This window comes from Bos taurus, chromosome 4 (genome assembly GCF_002263795.3).
Source record: "Bos taurus isolate L1 Dominette 01449 registration number 42190680 breed Hereford chromosome 4, ARS-UCD2.0, whole genome shotgun sequence".
In the NCBI taxonomy this organism is placed as follows: Eukaryota; Metazoa; Chordata; class Mammalia; order Artiodactyla; family Bovidae; genus Bos; species Bos taurus.
Window position 1 is genome coordinate 68,043,694 of NC_037331.1, and position 19,284 is coordinate 68,062,977.

At 41.6% G+C, this 19,284-nt stretch overlaps 1 protein-coding gene across 1 annotated transcript in view; it reads left to right on the forward strand.

Moving 5' to 3' along the window:
* JAZF1 (JAZF zinc finger 1) overlaps positions 1-19,284 on the forward strand; it is a 328,175-nt gene that overhangs the window by 50,723 nt on the left and 258,168 nt on the right. The window lies entirely within an intron of this gene.

The following is a 19,284-nucleotide window of genomic DNA, read 5'->3' on the forward strand; positions in this document are numbered from 1 at the left end:
TGCTTTGGTGAAAATTTGGCTTTTAGTGAGGAAGACAGGTGATCCACAAAATAAACAAAGAAATGAACAACGTTTCTGATAGGCCTATATGCTAGGAACCAGATCAAATAGGCCATAGGACCAATAAAAATGGACAGGTACATTTGAGTTTTGTTGGTGGCAGGTGGGACAACATTGGCTAGGGTCAGGGAAGGTCCATCTGGAGAGGTGAAATTTATTCTGAGACCAGAGTGATGTGAAAGACTCTGGAAGACTGGAGAGAGAGAGAGAAGGAGCAGAGGGAAGACAGAGGGAGCAGCAAGTGCCAGGGCCCTGAGATTGGAACAAGTTGGCCTTTTCAGGGAAGAGGATGAAGCGTGGTGCAGTTGGAACATTGTGAGTGAGGTTGAATGGGGAGGTGGGGTCCTGGGAGGTTACAGTGAGGAGATGTTATAGCAGGTTGGTTTCGAGGCTAGTGCACAAAATTCCATTTATCTTAAGCTGAAGTCGAATTCCAGTGCTGTTCATACTAGGTTGAATCCTGGGTCTTAAGAGCAAGTTGCTGCTAGGTAACAAAACGAAGAAAAAAAGAAAATTTTCTATTTCCTTTCCTGGGTCCTCCCAGCAGAATTTTAAAAAGTAAATACAATTTGCATTGTCTGTGTCATCATCTCTATCTGTATCCCTTTATCTAGGCGACAGGTGTTAATGACTCTAACTTGATTTCACCATTGTGATACCCCTTCCTTTCTATCCCTGCAACGCTTTATTTTCTAAACTTAATTTTGCCTTACTTCCCCTTTTGATGGTCCTCAATCAGAACTCATTTCTTCACAGCAACCGATTATAGCTGATAGGAAGCAAGTGTGGTTCATGGTGTATATAACTGATAGGGTTTAATCTGCTTATAAATTATTTGCATGTTTAAAAGAGTGTTGGTTAAGCCAAATGAATCATCGGTTTTAATGAATAAGATGGTAAAATAAAGAGGAGTAAACTATTGGAGAGGCTTTGAACAGATGAGACCCAGCCTTGCTTGTTTGGAATTTGCTTCAGTTGGTTAAAAGTGTCTGCTTTGTGTGGCTTCTTCCTTCCCTCCACCGAGAGATTCCTTCAAGATTTCCATACCTACCCATGAAGATTCTTTTGTAGCAGGAAGTTTCAGATTTGGGAGTAGTGTGAAGGGTCAGAGATTGGTTGAGGGTGAGGGTGGGAGAGAGTGGTGGCTCTCCAAGTTTCTCAGTTTGTAAAGGGTTGTCTTTCAGGCATATCCAACTCTTTGTGATCCCATGGACTGTAGCCTGTCTGTGGAATTCTCCAGGCAAGATTACTGGAGTGGTTAGCCATTCCTTTGCCAGGGAAACTTCCTAACCAGGGATTGAACCTGGGTCTCATGGATTACAGGCAGATTGTTCACCATCTGAGCCACCAGGGAAGCCCTGATTGATTGTAAATTGATTATAAATTGAGAGCTAACTGTATTCGGGTGTTTTATTTGGAAATTTTCACCTGCAATTGGAGGATAAAAAAAAATTTGTTTATGGTTGACCTTTCTTCCACATCTATGTTTCATTTTCACTCTATGTTTATGCATGTGGATGCAGGGTAATTCTGAATAATGGTAATGATGAAGGGCCATCATTACGCAGAAGATCATTCTGGGCTTCTAATTAAAATTATGGCTGGAAATTGCTTCCTTATGTGTAGCTCAAATTGCCTTCACAGTAACTTCACTTTATAACTTCTATTTAATCCTCTCTTACCACCCTTAAGAATCCTGCCTCGTCCTTGAAGTTCACTCTTTTGAAATCTTTACGGGCAGCCCTGGTTTCCCCTAAACTATGAGTATCCTGATCCTTTGTTCCCAGAAGTCTTCAAGCTTGTAAGCAAAACAGTCTTTGCTCCCTTTAACCACCCTCCCACACACTTCTAATGAGTTCTGGTTCTGGAACACAACTTGATTTCATGTCGTGGTCAATATTATAAATTAACCGAGCCTTGCTGATCCTTCTTCTCCCTAATGAATTCATTGCTCACTGTCTTTCAGGCCAAGGCTGCCACACTCTGTTTACCCTAGTTAGTATTCTCTAATGGTAACCAAGTGACCAGTAACTCACATCCTTTCAAAATGAGCGCTTATTACATTCCAGCTCATCAGTTGCAGGAAAATTATATATAATGACCTTCTCCTTGGGATTCCAACTAAGAATGTTTTAGCCAAGCAATATCTGATCACGAGGGCAGTAGGATCCAAGAGGTTTTGTTTTTTTTTAAATCAATATTTTAGGTAGTCAGTCTCTGACCCGTATGTTCCAGGTGAAATTGCTCAGTACAATAAATTTGGAAGTTTATATGTTGACGTGTTTTTATTTCATCAGATTTCAAGAATGGTACTTAACAGTATTTCATTTTGAAAACTGTGCTCTTTCTTTTCCCACAGTAGAGGGAAGTTTTGAGAGAGAATGCCCATGGCAAAGGGACAGCCCAGTTTTCCAACCCTGAGGTTAGAAAAATCAGGCAATATTTGACTCGCTGAAAGAGTGGTAACAGAACTCCTATGCAAATTGTAGGATATGCTCTGTGGATTTGTGGTTGGTGCTGAGAAATGCTTATTTGGGTCATTTGTTGAATGAATAAAAGAATGTTGTGTCCAGAGCTTTGTCAGTATGTGCAGAGAGCAGGTGGTAGGGGCCAAATGTCTATCCTTTTGGCTTGTTGCTTATGGGAAAAAGAGAAGGAAAAATAGATGATAATTATGATTTTCAGGGTATTTTAAACCATTTATAATCATCTAGTGCACACTGTGGTATTATTTATGTAAGCAGAGAAGGCTGTGGTGAAATAAAAAAATGTTTTGGAAGGGAAGTGGCAATCTTTGTTATTTCCCCAACCTTGGTACTAAGGGGAAAGTTCATTGTGCATATGCAGGTAGTCCTTTATATAGATGTTTTTGTTGAAGTGACTAGAGGGTAGTTTTGTGAGGGCCTTCTGTCTTTGTGAATATATTTATAAGGTCATGGCATGCTCTTCAATCATGTTGTTTTTAGGGTTCTGAATCTTATAGAAACTAATGAACAATTTTTAATGTCGAGAATAATTTGGCTTAGAAACTACTGTGACAGGTCAGGCATCAGAAAATTTCCTGTGTGGTTACACTAAAAGCTTACCAGAATCTCTGATGTGGGGTCTGGGGATCTTTGTTTCTTATAAGCTCCCCAGGTAGTGTGCTGATCAGCCTGCTGTGGGACCCTTCCTGTCACTCCCAGAGAACTGTTATTCATGAAGAACTGCCCAGAATACATCACTGTGACTTCTAATGACCATAATCAGAGATCCTTGGGTCTGATTAAGTTGTAAAGCAGTTACTAGAACAAGTATTGACAGGTTAAGTTATTCCTTGTTCTTTGGTCTGACAGTTTTGTCCAATCTGTTGTTGTGTTGAGAGATTGTGGGTTGTGATGGGAGGGCATAGACTAAGAAATGGGGAGTTGGCCCCATTTCAAAGAGCCTATCCAGATACAGGCTCTGGATAACACTGGAGCCGTACTTTAGAACTTAACGTGTATCATCCCACTTGGCCCTCAGAAAACTCTTGGGAAATCAGTTACACAGTCATACTTCATTAGCACTCCTCATTTCCCAGATAGGAAAACCCAAGCGTAGAAGACATAAGGCTTGCTTAATTTCACTTGGCTGCTAAGTGTTGAGGCCCTTGCAAGCTCTCTGATACCTGGGAGCAGGGCAGTGTGAATGTGGCATAGTCACAGAAACTCATATTCTTTCTGCCCTGTTTATAAAACATCAAGAGTTTACCTTTCAAGTTATGAGGAGTGTGTTCTGTGAAATGCATTTATGTTTTGACCACTTCCTGGTTGAATAGAATTAAAGTTTATAGACTCTAGGGGCATGTTAAAAATTTTTTGTGTGTCTCAATTTTGTTCCAATAGAGCCTTTTGATTCCTTTTGAATTAATGAGAAAAACCTTGGTCTAATAAGTTTCATTAAAGTGAATACTTAATTGTACATATGTCTAGAAGCCTTCAAGTATTGGGCACACATTCATTAAAATGAACTAATGAACTAATAAAAATTACTAATAAACTCTGTATCAATGCTAAATCACTTAATAAAAACAATAATGAGATTTTTAGCATACTTTTACAAATGACACAAATATTTGTATTTATGTGCTGGCCACATAAATAGAATTTTAATTCCTTGATTTCAAAAAAAACTCTTAGCAACAGAGAATTGATGTTTAGACATTCTGCCTTTTATATCTAGAAGAATCAAGGACTGGTAAAAAGATGTTGACAATATTATTAGATGTAAAACACACACACACACACACCCCCCCACAACAACTATATATACTCGGATGTTGACAATATTATTAGATGTAAAACACACACACACACACACACACATACCACAACAACTATATATACTCGGATCCCACTATTTTTAAAATAAGTGTGTGTATGTCTGTGTAAGCACCCTGCAAGTCATCTGAAGAATATAACGTACCACGTTAACTCAGATTGTGAGATTATGGGTATTTTTGCTTTATCCCTTTTGCTTTTCTTTTTCTTTCTGCAATGAATGTGCATAACTTTGGTAATGAGAAAAAAATTACTTATTAAAAAGTTTAAAATATGTGTAAACTTTCCCTTAACTTTCTCTCAACTCCAGCTTGAGCACACAGGTAGAGAAAAAGGAACTTGTAGTTCTTTTGCTACAGGATTGCTTATTTTCTTATGTAAAAACCTCTTATTAATATCCCTTGAAAATTGGAGAAATGACCATGTTGGTAGTTTAAATACAAACCCCTGCATCAAAATCACCTGGGCATGCTTACATAAAAGGTGAAATGCTGGCCCCCACGTCATGTGAATCAGAATGTCTGGTAATGGGGCTCAGAAGCATGCATGTTTATCACACACCACAGGTGTTTCTCATGCACAATCCAGTCTGAGATTCCCCCTTCTGATTGCAGGTTTCCTCATGTATATTTATCTTACAGTGATTAAAGCATCTTCTAGATTGCTTTTTTTCATCGTCAAAGTTTTTAATGAATGCATGCCCACATAACATCCATTTTATTGTTGGGGACACTGAAGATTGAATGTTCTCTCTAAAATGTAAGAATTAGGGGGAGTCAGTTCATTTGGCAAGGGTTTTAGGCTATTTACAGTGAGTGCTCCTAGGACCTCTCTCCACCCTGAGGAGTGCCTGTTGCTCAGAAGGGAGCCCTGCCAGTGCTGGAATGGGCCCAGCAGGAGAGGATAGTCCTAGAGAACTCACTAGTTCTCAACGTTCTCTCAGAAGGCTACACTAAACTCGAGTTGCCTAAGGAATGACTGACTTTGCTTCTTTTCATTTCTCTCATTGTCAGAACAATTGGTTATCTTAAGAAATAAGTAAATCAGCATCTTGTGTTCTGAGTGGTGCATTCTTTGGAAAAAGTTACTGTGTCAGGAATTCACACAATTAGTGTGTTTATTTTGAATGCGTGCCATTGTGCCGAAGGTACAGAGCAACTATCCTTGGTTTCCTGTTGATTGAAATAATTTGCAGCAAGTTAGTGTTAAGTATAAACTCGGAGGTACACCATCTTGCTAAATTGGCCTCGGAAGGCCCTCAAATTTAGCGTGCACAGAATCACCTGGAGGGCTTGTTAAACTGATTTCTGGGCCCACTGCCAGATTTCTAATTCAATAAATGTGGGTCCCAGCCTTCTGAAGATGCATTTCTAATAAGCCCATCAGGTACTGCTGATGCTGCTTTGAGAAACACTGGCCTAAACAAAACATATCAATGGCCAGGACTGGGGTAACATGTACAGCCTGTTTGATTTTTAACTCAGAATGCACTATAGTCTCCTTGAACTGTGATGAGATGCTACAAATAGAGGATTATCCTCTATTCAATTGAGTAGGTTAACATGCTTTAAGGTAAGCCTGGCGAAATGTTTGTATCATCCACAGAAGTATGACAACTGCTCTGCAAACTGTGCCATTCCTGAAATAGGTTCATTCCAGGCCAACCAATTAGATTAGATCCCATCTCACTTGCGTTTATATGCCCCAGGCTAAGCCTCACCCCAGCACCAGATGGGCTACCCCTACGGTTTCATGTGTTTCTCTTATGGGCATGTGTGTTTAATAGTAACTTCTGAAGCCTTCAGAGACTTAAGGCATGAATTACAAGGCTGGAGAGTGATTTTAGAAGAAGAATCTATCCAGATTTCCCTTGGCCCAGTACTCAGTAAGGTTAGTCTGGAGATCCTTGGCCTAGTATGAAGCTGTCCACAGAATCTTTATCATTTCTCTTCATAAACAAGCATCAGAACTTCTTGGAATATATGTTCTGAGCTTATGATCATTGCCTGAAATATCCTGGAGCCTTGATGGGTGTCTGGAACAAACTGTTTGTCTAATCTCCATTCCTTGGAGGCTTTAGGCAAGGGACTTTGGCCAGAAATGCTCAGTCCACCTCCTCCAGGGGTTTGGCGGGGTGGGGGTGGGGGCGGGTGGTCTAAGAATGTCCTTTTCAGTTGGCTCAGAAGACTCTCAGGGGTCAGGAGGGGACTGAGCCTTGACCTAGAAAGGGAAGAATTTTAGGGTTTAGTAAGACTGCCTCTCCCCTTTTTCTTCCACATATGTCAGACATCCTCCATCTTTAGTCCTAAAGTGTTGTCCTAAGGTGCTGCTGGACACAGCAATGTCCCTAAAATACTGTAAGGCAGGGGCTTAGGGGCACAGTTTTGTTGGCAGGTGGCCTGGAAACTTGGCTCAGAGCATCACTTCTCTCATATCACCTCCCCATCCTGTTCCTCATCATACTTAATGCCCCACTTCCACCTGTGCTTGGCTTCTTTCTTTTTTATTTATCTGTTCAAAAGACACTCTTGTGAGAGACCTCATCTACTGTGGTCCACCCAGCCCTGCCCATCTGCCTCTCCTCTTTAGGCTACTTTGCCTCTTCCTATTTTTTATCACTACCTGAAATTTTATTGTGTATGTGTTTCTTGATTTATTTGTCTCTCTTCTGCACTAAGACAGTTGAAGACAGGGATTTTTTTTCTTATTCACTGCTGTTTCTCCAGCACCCTGATCATTGCCTAACAGATTGTAAATATGCATTAAGTATTTGTTGCATGAGTAAGTGAAAGCATAGCCAGCACGTTGCTTTTCTTTGGAGTGGGTGTTACTGGGGTGGCTTTGGAGCCCATTGATGATTATAAGGGCTTTCTACCCCTTCTTGGTGTCTCTGTTGCCTGTGGAACGTGGTTGTTCTCTGGCTGCTTTTAAGCTGCTGGATGAAACTGGGTAGAGTTGAAGAAGAGTGCCTTATCTGACAGTTTTGAAGGGAATTTGTCTACTTGGGCTTTGATGGATGGAGTCATCTAAAGGCTTGGTTTTAAATGCAAAATCAAACTTGAGACCAGCCTTGGTCTTGGGTTGGCAAGCCCCTTGCATCATCTGATTGAACTTTAAGCTGAAAACTAAATCTATCATTTAATGAGAAATAATTGTAGTGCCATTCAGTGAGGCCCAGCAATACCATTGTGGTATTTATCTCAGATGCTCGCCTTGAGGTGCGGGCATTGGTGAGGGAAGACAGGGAGGAGCCTAAGGAAGGTGGCTGCTGCTTGCAAAGGGAAGATCCTCAGCTCTGGTGCTTTGAACACCAAAATGCTGTTAATGGGGTGGGGGGGGGCGGCGACGGGGAGTGGGTGGAGGGGTGGGTTTGTATCAACATTGTCAACATTTACATTCATTTTACACATTGGATTTACATCTGAAAAGACCAACTAAAATCAACATTTAAGAGATAACACTCATATTTGCATATGATTGAGCAGACATGTTAAGTAATTTTAGCCTGGCTGTTGCTAGGAAACCAATTAATAATGCTCTACATTTCATTAAAAAACTGGGTTCTATCTTTGCTTTCATTTAACTTCACAATTCAGCTGCTTGTACCGCACTTTTTCCCCTTGGTAAATCGTGACAGATAAATTATCGTTTTACTAAATTTATTTCTGTGATTACAGTTGTTAGTCATATCTGTCAATACAACTGCAACGTTTTTTTTTTTTCCCCCAATGCTTTGGTGAAGGGGAGGGGGGCGCAAATTTTAACTGTTAATCATTTTTTTCTCCTCTATAGTTTAAGGGGACTTAAATCATATTTTTACAAAGGCCTCACAAATTGTGGGTTAACAACAACAACAAAAAAGCCATCGTCCCTGTTCTATAATTGCACCTTCTTAGTGTGGTGACTAATAATTAGAATATTAGTCACTATTCAGAAAGTGACAGACAGCTGATTAAGCATTCAACTGCGTTTTGTTTCTTATGTTTGCCATGGTTTGTGGGCTAGGCCAGGTTCTGTCCTTTAGCGGTGCAATTAAAATTTTCATGACTTTATTTTACATAATAGACTCCTGTTCTTATGAAGAGAAAATACCATCTTAGCTACCGTAAGTGCCTCTTTGAACCAATCACCTGGACAGTTGCATTGAAATTGTAATGACGTTTTGCAGTTTAGCATTTTGTAGTATTGATCTGGTCAGAATGCTCATTAAAAAGCAAAATTAACTCCTATTCACATCTGTTTCACAGGATTTCAGTCACTTTATTTGGGTGATGCATATAAATGCATTTGGTTCTTCAACTAAAATGGTGATCTTGCCCATTTTCTAAGGACAAAATAAAGCACTTAGAATCTGCTTTCACATTTTCTACTTGATTTGGGTCTGTAGCATCTGAAGGTCTAGTGCAAAAGAGGATATGGAATTTGGAAGCAGCCTTGGAGTGCGATTCTGGCTCAGCCCCTTTTGTGGCTCTGTGTCTCAGAGTTCTCATTTGTCAATAAAGAAGGGAGGACAGCTCTGGGGAAAGATGACACCCAGGACTGTAGAGAGCAGGGCGGGCAGGGGGTACTTGGCAGATATCCCTTTCCTTTTCCGCAAGAGCTGCTTGGGCACTGCATTAGTTTGCTAGGGCTGCCATCACAAAGCACCCCAGACCCAGAGGCTTAAACAACAGACACTTATTTTCCCACGGCTCCAGAGGCCAGAAGTCCCAGCTCAAGGTGCCAGCAGGGCTGGCTTCCTCTGAGGTCTCTCTCCTGGGCTCCAGGTGGCCATCTTCTCCCAGGATCTTCACGTGCTCTTCCCTCCATGTGTCTGCATCCTCATCTCTTATGAGATGAGGACACTGGTCACGCTGGCTTACAGCTCATCTTGAGACCCCATTTTCATTGAATCACATCTTAAAGGCCCCAGCTCCAAACACAGTCAAGTTCTGAGGTCCTGGGAGTCAGGGCTTCAACATACAGATTTCAGGGGGGGACACAGTTAAGCTACTAAAGGACAGACACTCACTGAGAAACTACACTTGGCACATGGCTGTATTCACTTGACTTGGGTCCTCTTCAGTGGTCAGAATAACGGAAAGGGAACGGAAGAGGAGGCAGGAAGTGGGCTTCTTAGGTTATGACTTTTCTGTTCAGGTCAGGGTTGATCAGAAACATTGAGTGATATTAACTGCCCCTTTATTTTTAGTTCTTATTTCACCCTTTTGGGATATATTCTAAGGCTACTTCTGCCTGACCTTAGTAATACGTGAGGATCATCAGCCCTAGGCGCATAAGATCCTTACATTTATCCATCCTTGTTACTATATCTGGATATACGAGGCAGTAGGGATAAATGTCCATTTCCTTTTTAAATGAATTGTAGAAAAGTGTTTGGGTTTGGAGAGGTGGGCAGAGGCCAGGCTTTGGGGCCAGTACACTATTGGGCAATTGGAATTTAGTGACACAGATACTAGAGAAAGTCATTCATTCGTTCAGCTACTGAGTGCCTACTGTATAACACTGTGCTAATCCCTGTGGTTACAATGATAAATAAAAATAGTCACGGTCCCTACTCTTAAAGAGCTGACAGTCCAGTGGGGGAATGGACTTTAATCAAATAACATGACAATCTTAAGAGAGTACCTCTAATAAGCACAGGGGAGGGAAGGCAGGTGATGCTAAGAGGGTGAAAACTGGTGAGGATCAGGGATGGCCTTTTGGTTCAGCTAAGATCTGACAGATGGTGAGGCTTCTCAATGAAGGGGTGAGCAGTAGGGACTGTGGTGCTGGGGGTGGTCATAGTTAGGATGTGAGCAGGAACACTTGAGGAGCACAGACTGTGTACAAAGGGCCTGAGGCAGAAAGCAGCTTAAGCGGAAAGGCAGGGGCTGAGTAAAGGCCAGTGTGCCTAAAGGAGAGACTAAAGGAGGGTGGAGTGGAAGATACAGCTAGAAAGCCTTCTAGGAAAACTGGGGAAGTTGGAAAAGACTTCCTAGAGAAGTGACATCTGTATTTTTCAGTTCAGTCGCTCAATCATGTCTGACTCTTTGCAACCCTATGGACTGCAGCACGCCAGGCCTCCCTGTCCATCACCAACTCCCGGAGTTTACTCAAACTCATGTCTATTGATTCGGTGATGCCATCCAACCATCTCATCCTCTGTTGTCCCCTTCTCCTCCCACCTTCAATCTTTCCCAGCATCAGGGTCTTTTCAAATGAGTCAGCTCTTCGCATCAGGTTGTCAAAGTATTGGAGTTTCAGCTTCAGCATCAGTCCTTCCAATGAATATTCAGGACTGATTTCCTCTAGGAGGGATTGGTTGGATCTCCTTGCAGTCCAAGGGGCTCTCAAGAGTCTTCTCCAGCACCATAGTTCAAAAGCATTAATTCTTGGGCACTCAGCTTTCTTTATAGTCCAACTCTCACATCCATACATGGCTACTGGAAAAACCATAGCCTTGACTGGACATTTTTAAGTATAAATATAACTGATTTCTTCTAATAGAGAAAGGGGAGAAGCAATTTTAGATAGAATGTCATAACTTGGTGTTTTTATTATGGCTGAAGTATCCTTTTATGAAAGAATCCTGTTGTTCCAGTTAGTGGAAGTTCATACTTGAGTGTGTTCAAGCTAACTGGGAGTGTAGTAGATGTGCCATATTGACATGTGTCTGCCTAACCGTACTATGCCGAGGCTCATTTAAATAGAGAATGAATGAATGAACAAATGAACAAACTAATGAACAAATGTGTGCAGTTACTGAATGGGTGGCATTAGTGGGTGGTGCTCCAGCGTAGACCTGACCTTAGAAGCAGTAATAGTTAACTGATCCATCTGTTCAGGTCCAGTGGGCTAATGGAAGGCAGGCTGCATTGACATCTCAGGCCAGCTGTCCCCCAGCTATTTCCTCCTCCTCTGCAGTTCTGCAATGGCCCCTTAAATTCTGCTTGCTGGCCCAGTCTCACCCTAGTTGCCTGAACCAATCCCAGCTCCAGGAAGGAGAGACTAGACAGAACTGGAGCCCATGGTCTGGGTCAGCAGTTACTGTTAGGCTGACCTAGGTCACAGTGGCCCAGTTCTTGAGAGTAAGGTTCAGATAGTCACAGAAGCTGAGCTGCAGAGCATGTTCCAGACATAGTTAGAGTCCAGACCGGGTGGAAGAGGTCCTGCCTGCAGGGAGGGATGGGAGAGAAACTGGAGCAGAAAGTTGGGAGCACATCAGAGGAGACTGGCACCTGTACCACTGACAGAAGAACTCATACGTCGTTTGGTTTTGGCTCAGGCATGAATCTTTTCTTTCTTTCCCCAAAGAAACTAAAATCACGTAAAAGAAGATTTAAAATTGGAGCTTAGAATGTTTTTTTTTTCCTGCTTTTAATAATTCATTTACTTAAATAGACATAAACAAGGCCACTTTAGCTGCTGTTAGGTAGGAAATCTGTTTCAAAGGTTTTCATAAATGTAAGGAGTATTCTTTGATTTTGAAAACCAGGATTTTTCTTCCCATGTGATTATTGCCACTTCACAGTCCTCAGAAGTGGCCTGAGAGAGAACTATTGATGGCTTCCAAGATCATGGGATTCAGTTATACCAAAAGACCACGACGTCGAAGGATTGTTATAAATTGAGGGCACAGATTTACTTGTGAATAATGGACCAGCTGTCTAAAATAACATCTGAAGGGCAATTACCTCCAGTCTAATTTGATGAACATGTGCTTTATAATCTGTGGCCAGTTAAGACTATCAGTTCTTCAGGGCACCACAGAGAAATGTACAAACAGGAGACGCTCTTATCTACACTGGCCACATGTGCATAACTGTGCTTCTGTTAAATTTGACTTTTTTCAGCTCAAGCGATGAATTAACTGGTGTTTTACTTTGAGGAGATTCAGGAGATATTACTGAGAACCCATTGCCATTTCAGTAGGCACAAGGAGTAGGATGAAAACATCATGTGTTCCGCCCCCCACCTTGAGTTTCCTTATGAATAATGAGGAAGCAGACATAGAACTTATGATAAAGATCCTGGCATTTGTACATCATGTTACATCTCATGGGTTTGTAGATGACAAACCCATGAGACTGGGTTTGTCTGGACTCTACCAGTGTGTTCCAAATAATACTTATTCCAGGGTTCTTATTTTGAACTTGTAGATGTTTTAAACTGTATTTCCATTTTACCTGTGCCTGGGTATTCCTGCTGGTAACCAGCCATCTCCTTCAGACCACAGTTGGGCTTCCTGCAGGGGCAGCTCCCTGGCAGAGCAGAGAGTGTAGCCTTGACACGGCAAGATAGGGAAGCCCTGGATTTCATTGGTGCGGGGGCACAGTGAGGGGTGAGCAGTCTGGCATCTGGAAAATCTATGCCTTAGAGTTTAGTTGTTTAGCATCATTGAGGTCTCCAGCAGTCTTCAGGCAGTAAGGAATTGGAAAGAGGGCAACAGTGCAGAATGGGGCAAATCCATCAGTTGGGGTAGCTTTTTTGGGTTAGCAGTGGCTCTCAGCAAATTGTCAGACATCTTGGAAACAGATGCCTGGATTCCAGGGGGAAAGAACTGCTTGCAGCTATCAGTTCAGACATCATCTTCTCCCTGTGGAGCAAAGGGCAGGATGCCTGCCAGTCTGCCATTCATATTTATTCATTTTTTTATAGCACTTGATACTGTGACTTAACCTCTCTCTGCCTCAGGTTCCTCAAGCAGCAAGATGGGTTGGTGAACTGGAAGTCAGAGTGTTCCCTTCGTTGTCATGTTGTATGATTGCAGAATTCTGCTAGGAAAGGTGCATGTGGTCCTCAGAGACCTCTGCCCCATTTGGGAGTTTCATTAAACTCAGAAAAGTAAAACAAAACAGCATAAAAAAATCATAAGTACTTTCACACTTATGGCCAATGATGTTGCAAGACAGAAAGGAGCTGATGGCCCCTGCCACTGGCTGGGGTGCTCAGGGGAGTCTTTATGGAGTTTGAAGGTACAGAGTGTGTTTTTCAGGATAGGTAGGGTTTAGAGGGCGAGGAAAGGAGAAGGCCTTTGGAGTAGGAAGGTCAGGGAAGGCCAGAGAAGGGACACATGGAAAATCATCTGTCTTGTTCACTCCTGATTTCAGACTTAACTTGTTAGATTTCGTTGAATATATATCAGCATATAACTTCTATAAATATTTATAGGTAATGTTTAGAGCTGTCCTGGGGACAAGTACAGTAAAGGGCAGGGAGAAAACAGGCTAGGACAAAATTGAGCAGGGATATTTTTTTAATCTTGTTTATTGCTGTGTCCCAAATTCCTAGAATAGTGCCTGGCACCCTGTGGGTACTCAGCAAATATTTATTAAATGAATGAAATAATCAGTGACATGATTTCAGACTGTTGAGAAATGGAGTATTTCATGCTATATCAGTAAACAAGGATGTCACAGTCATCTGTGGTCGCAGCCCTCTAATATGAGTTCCCGAGTCCTACGGCACTCAGGAAGAAGGCTACCTATGATCTAACAGCTCCCAACACTGCAGCCACTCCCTGTGGTGAGCTCCATGGGAGCTCAGGATGTGAAAAAATACAGGATGCTGGACCAGGATAGGTGAGATGCATATGAGAGGAGTGATTTCAGTGAGCCCAGACTCTTACATCTTCCCATACATTGAAAACTGCTAAATTCCTTAACTTGGGATATCTGGTCTTTCTTTTTTTTTTTAATTTTTTTTTGGTCTTTCTTAATTAACAATAATCTTTTGATATTCAGACTACCTGCTGTTTGTTGCAAAACTTCTATATAACCTGGCTCCTCCCCTCACCTCCTCAGAACAGTTCTCTTGGGGTTACTTGAGATACTGGTCTCCTGGGCTTGAAGTCTGAAAAATTATCTCTTCAAGTCAAGAATCCACTGAAAAGGTATTGATGATGTGGGAGGAAAGATCCTGCTGTATGAATGCAGTTTAACAAAATTTGGCAGTTCCCATAAATAATTGAGGAGCATAACTTGTATTTACCTCTGTAATGTCTAGAGAATAAGAAACAAGAGTTTATAAAAAATCCAGACTGCTACCTATACAAATACAAAAGTATTTTAAAATTACGTTGCCAATGGGGGTAACAATGACATTTTTAGTATATGGTCTTGGACCAAGTGGGTAGTGTTGACTTGAAAAATATTCACAACCTAAAAGTTGAGTCAAGTATTATCCAACTCTTTGCGACCCCATAGACGGTAGCCTGCCAGGCTCCTTTGTCCATGGGATTCTTTAGGCAAGAATACTGGAGTGAGTTGCCATGCCTTTATTCAGGGGATCTTCCCAACCCAGGGATCGAACCCGGGTCTCCTGCATGCAGGCAGATTCTTGAGAGTTACGTTTTATTCAGTGGGAATTTTTAGGACTTCAAACCCGGCAGACAGCAAGTCAAGTAACCTTGTGAAAACTGCTCCAAGGAGGTAAGGAGAGGAGCCAGGTTATATAGAAGTTCTGCAACAAAGGGTAGGTTAGTCTGAAAGCCAAAAAATTGTTGTTAATTAAGGAAAACCAGATATCCTAAGTTAAGGAATTCAGTACTTTTCTATGTATGGGAAGATGCAAGCATCTGGGCTCACTGAAATCATCCCTTTCATAGGCATCTCAGCTATCCTGGGCTATCCTCAGCTATCCTGTGTTTTTCCAATCCTGAACTTCCTTGAGGCTCACCACAGGGGATGGCTGCAGTCTGATGACCGGTATTCTTCTCCTTCCTGAGTGCCCTTAGGGCTCACCAGCCCTCTTTGGAAGGCTGCAATCTCTGATGACTGTGACATCCTTGTTTGTTGATACGGCAGGAAATATTTCATTTCTCAGTAGCTATCCAAAGAAAGATGAACTTGGTTCTATGTCTCATACCATTCAAATAAATTCCATCTTAACAGTTCAGTTTATATGATGATCAGTGTGATATTCAAAAGAATTATGAAAAGAAAGAAGGGAGAAATCAGGAAGTCATTCTTAAAATGGTCTACTTCATTTGGAAAAAGTGGAGAAATGATATTTTTAACTAGGATTTCAAAAAAATGAATATACATATCTGCTTAAAGTAAAAGGACTGGAAGAAATATGTGTAAATTCCTTTTAACTTGTAAGTAAATAGTTAAACCTCTTAAATAAACTATGACTCAAAATTCAGAAACCATAAAAGAAAAAGATTGATAAATTTGACTAAATTCAGATTTTAAAATTTTACCTGGTTAAAAAAAAAAACAATAATCAAATTCAAAAGATAAGTAACAGTTGAGGGAAGAAGTTTACAGTGGTCAAGGGCTAATCTCTATCTAGAGAACTTCTGTAAATGAATAAGAAAATGACTGGCAAACCAATAGAAAAATATGCAAAGAACACAGATTATTCACAGAACAAGAAATTGTCTTTAAACCAAATAAAAGATCTTCAGACTCAGACATAGTAAGAGAAATGCAAATTTAAATTATGTAGCACTTTTTACTTAATAGTATTGGCAAAAATTCTGAAGTGTGATAATCATACATACATTGTTGATCAGATATGGAAAAAATGTCACTGTGCTTCTTATGAGTACAATTGCACAACCCTTATGAAGGCCAATTTGGCTGTATCTAGATTAAAAATGCAGTTACCCTTTGACCCAGTGATCTGGCTCTGGTACTTTTTCCCTGCAGGTACCTCTGAATGCCTATAAAGGCAGGTTTTTCATTAGATCATTGTTTGTAATAGAAAAGATTGGAAACAATTCAAATATCCATTAGTAGGAGACTGGTGAAATAAACTGAATCATCCATACAATTGAATATTGTGTAGCATTTAAAGAGAACATGGAAACTTTTTAGGCAGTGGTGTGGAAAGTTCTTCAAGATATTGTTATTAAATCGACCTGCACCCCACTCCATTAATATTGCCTGGAAAATCCCATGGACGGAGGAGCCTGCAGTCCATGGGGTCGCTAAGAATCAGACACGACTGAGAGACTTCACTTTGACTTTTCACTTTCATGCATTGGAGAAGGAAATGGCAACCCACTCCAGTATTCTTGCCTAGAGAATCCCAGGGACGGGGGAGCCTGGTGGGCTGCCGTCTATGGGGTCGCACAGAGTCGGACACGACTGAAGCGACTTAGCAGCAGCAGCCAATGCAGGGGCCGCAGGAGAGATGTGGGTTCAGTCCCTGGGTCTGGAAGATCCCCTTGCAGTAGGAAAAGGCAACCCACTCCTGTATTCTTGCCTGGAGAATCCCATGGACAGAGGAGCCTGGCAGGCTACAATCCATGGGGTTGCAAAAAGCTGGACATGACGGAGTACTCACTCACTCATCTTAGAAACCCAATTCATGTGGCCTCATTTTGATGATGCTTCCTTGGTTCTTCTGTTGTATTTCCTTACAGTGTCTGGCATACCTTTCTGTTCTCACGCTCATCATCTGATTTCACTATTCATCCTTTCAAAGCTATTGTTAGCCTCACCATACTATTAGCTCCTGGAAGGCAGAACCCATCCTTTTTGTATTTCCAGAACCTGAAACTGCCAGTAAATAAACTCCAAAAAGTCACTAGGAAAATGAATTTGGTTATGTTTTGTTGAGAGCACACCATGCCCATTTACCTGGCTAACACTCCTATTTGTCTGGTCTGTGTATTGAGGAAATCAGATTTAAACCTAGCAGGTCTTCCCGTGCTTGAAAATAGACCTCTTTGCATAGAAAACAATCTTATAGTTACCAAAGGGGAAAGAGGGATTATTCAGTTACACATATGTATAACTGAATCACTTTGCTATATACCTGAAATTAACACAACTTTGTAAGTAAACTATACTCCAATTATAAAAAAAAAAAAAAATAGCCCTCTTTGGAATGTTCTCGCTTTAAACAGGCCAGCCTCCCTACAGGCAGAAGACTGTAAACTACCGTAGCACCACACCCACCATGAGTCCTTGTTTCAGGGTTGTGTTCAGACTGGAAGATAGGAGGTGTTTGTTCAGTCAGAGAGCAGAAATCTCCTGGCTGGCCAAGTGCCCATGCTTGCAGAAGGTGAAGGTGGCAGGTGGTTGCCAGAAGGTGGAAGCGTGGGTGGAGGCTGGCTGGCCACAGGAAGGTGGGAACTGAAATAATAACGAAGTTCTCTTATCCTGTGGTCTTGTCAATTGGCTCTTTGGTGACTGTCTTTGCTGCTTTTTAAGATTCCTATTGTCCCTTCTCTTCTGCTGTGGGATCTTAAGCTTCTGCTTGAAAGAGAAAATAAGAAGAATAAACAGAATATCTAGGATCTGTGCAATGAAGATTTTAGGATGAAAACAAATTGGAATTTTGCAGGAAACTTCTCTCCTTAGCTAAGTAACCAAAAGGCTTATGTTTACACCCAGATTTTAGAAGTTTTCTTACCTTTGTTCAGGACCCATTTGTTTCTTGTATAAAAAAAATTCAGACATTTTCACTAGGCTGAGCTGCTTGTGTCGCTGTCATAATCAGTCGAATGGGACTACTTCCTTTTGCAAAACTTGGGTGACTGATGGTGTCGTAGGAAGCACTGTTTTTAAGGGGCTAGAGAAACTGGTCTGAAGCCAGGATTGCCACTTACCTAGTGCTGTGAGCATAAGCAAGTTACATCACCTCTCTAAGCCTCATTTTTCAGTAAAATGAGGTTATAAACACCTCCTGGATTGTGAGTATTGTAAAGAGAGTGAACCCTGGTCCTAATATGGCACCTGGCCCATGGTAGGTTTTGGTAAATTGGATTTATGGCTCCAGTGAGAATGTAGATTTTCCATTGCAGCTGTCTGGTGTTGAATCACCAAATGAGCACACCCAGGGTAGAAGAGGAGTGTGTCCTATCCTAGTTGTGATGGACCGCAGTGATTGTTGGACAATAGCAGTCCTTAGAAACTGCTCCTCAGAGCCTCCCCATCATCAGAAGGCGGAGCAGGGGGCTAAGGGTCAGGACATGCGGTTGGAGAACTGGCTTTACCATTAGTCAGTCTCATGAGAATTCATTCTACCTCCTCGGTCCTGAGTCTCCTCATTTGTGAAATGAACGTGTTGATCTTTTCCATCTCTAAAATGCTCTAGCTATATCTCCAGAAAGCAGTGGAAGTGGCCCCTGGTGGTTAGGCTACATTGTTTTTAGGGTAGCAGCAGTTCACTGAGCCTGACTGTGAGAACCTGAAAACTGCACAGCTGTGGTCTGTCGACTCTGAGTAGCCCTGACTCTGAGTATTGTCCTCCTTTCCCTCTGGGGTTGCATCCCGGGGCCAAAGCCTCCTTTCTGGGCTCCGCACGGTCTGCTCCCACATTCTCCTAGGACCCACTCAGCTGCATCTCTCGCCAGAGTTGCTCCCTGTTTTTCTGGAGTTGAAATCTGTTTTCCTTTTCATTCTTCAGACAAGAGACAGAGAATCATCATTTTTAAGAGGCACATCATCAGACCTTTTTTAAAAGTAACTTTTGTGCTTAGTAAACGTTGTGTGAACACTTTGCTTTCTCTTAGACACTTGGAGTCTGTGTGGTCGACCTCCTCTGCCTCCTTGTCTTATGTGACTCTTCAGCTTGAGGGCCCATTCTTCACTGTTGTTTGAGATGGAGGAACACAGTGCTTTGTGTGCCTCGTGACCAAAGAATTTGAACTGGCAGCAATCAAGATTTGGGGCTAATCATCAATAAAGGGTAATTTCATTGCTGCCCATAATTGATCTTGTCTTAGACCCATTATTGCAGTTCTTTTGTCACATGACTAAAAAAGAAAATGCTCTTGGCAATGAACTTTTGAAAGCAGGTTTCCTACATTCAGTTCTTTTTCAACTGACTTTATAAATTTCCAGTGTGCCTTTATTAGTGTAGTGATTTGCCTGCTTTATATTACATATTTGAAATAAAATTGAAACAGTTCATCATTGAAGTGAATGTTACAAAATCAGCATCTGGTTTGAATAATGAGTTTTTTGGTCCACGTTTTGCTTCA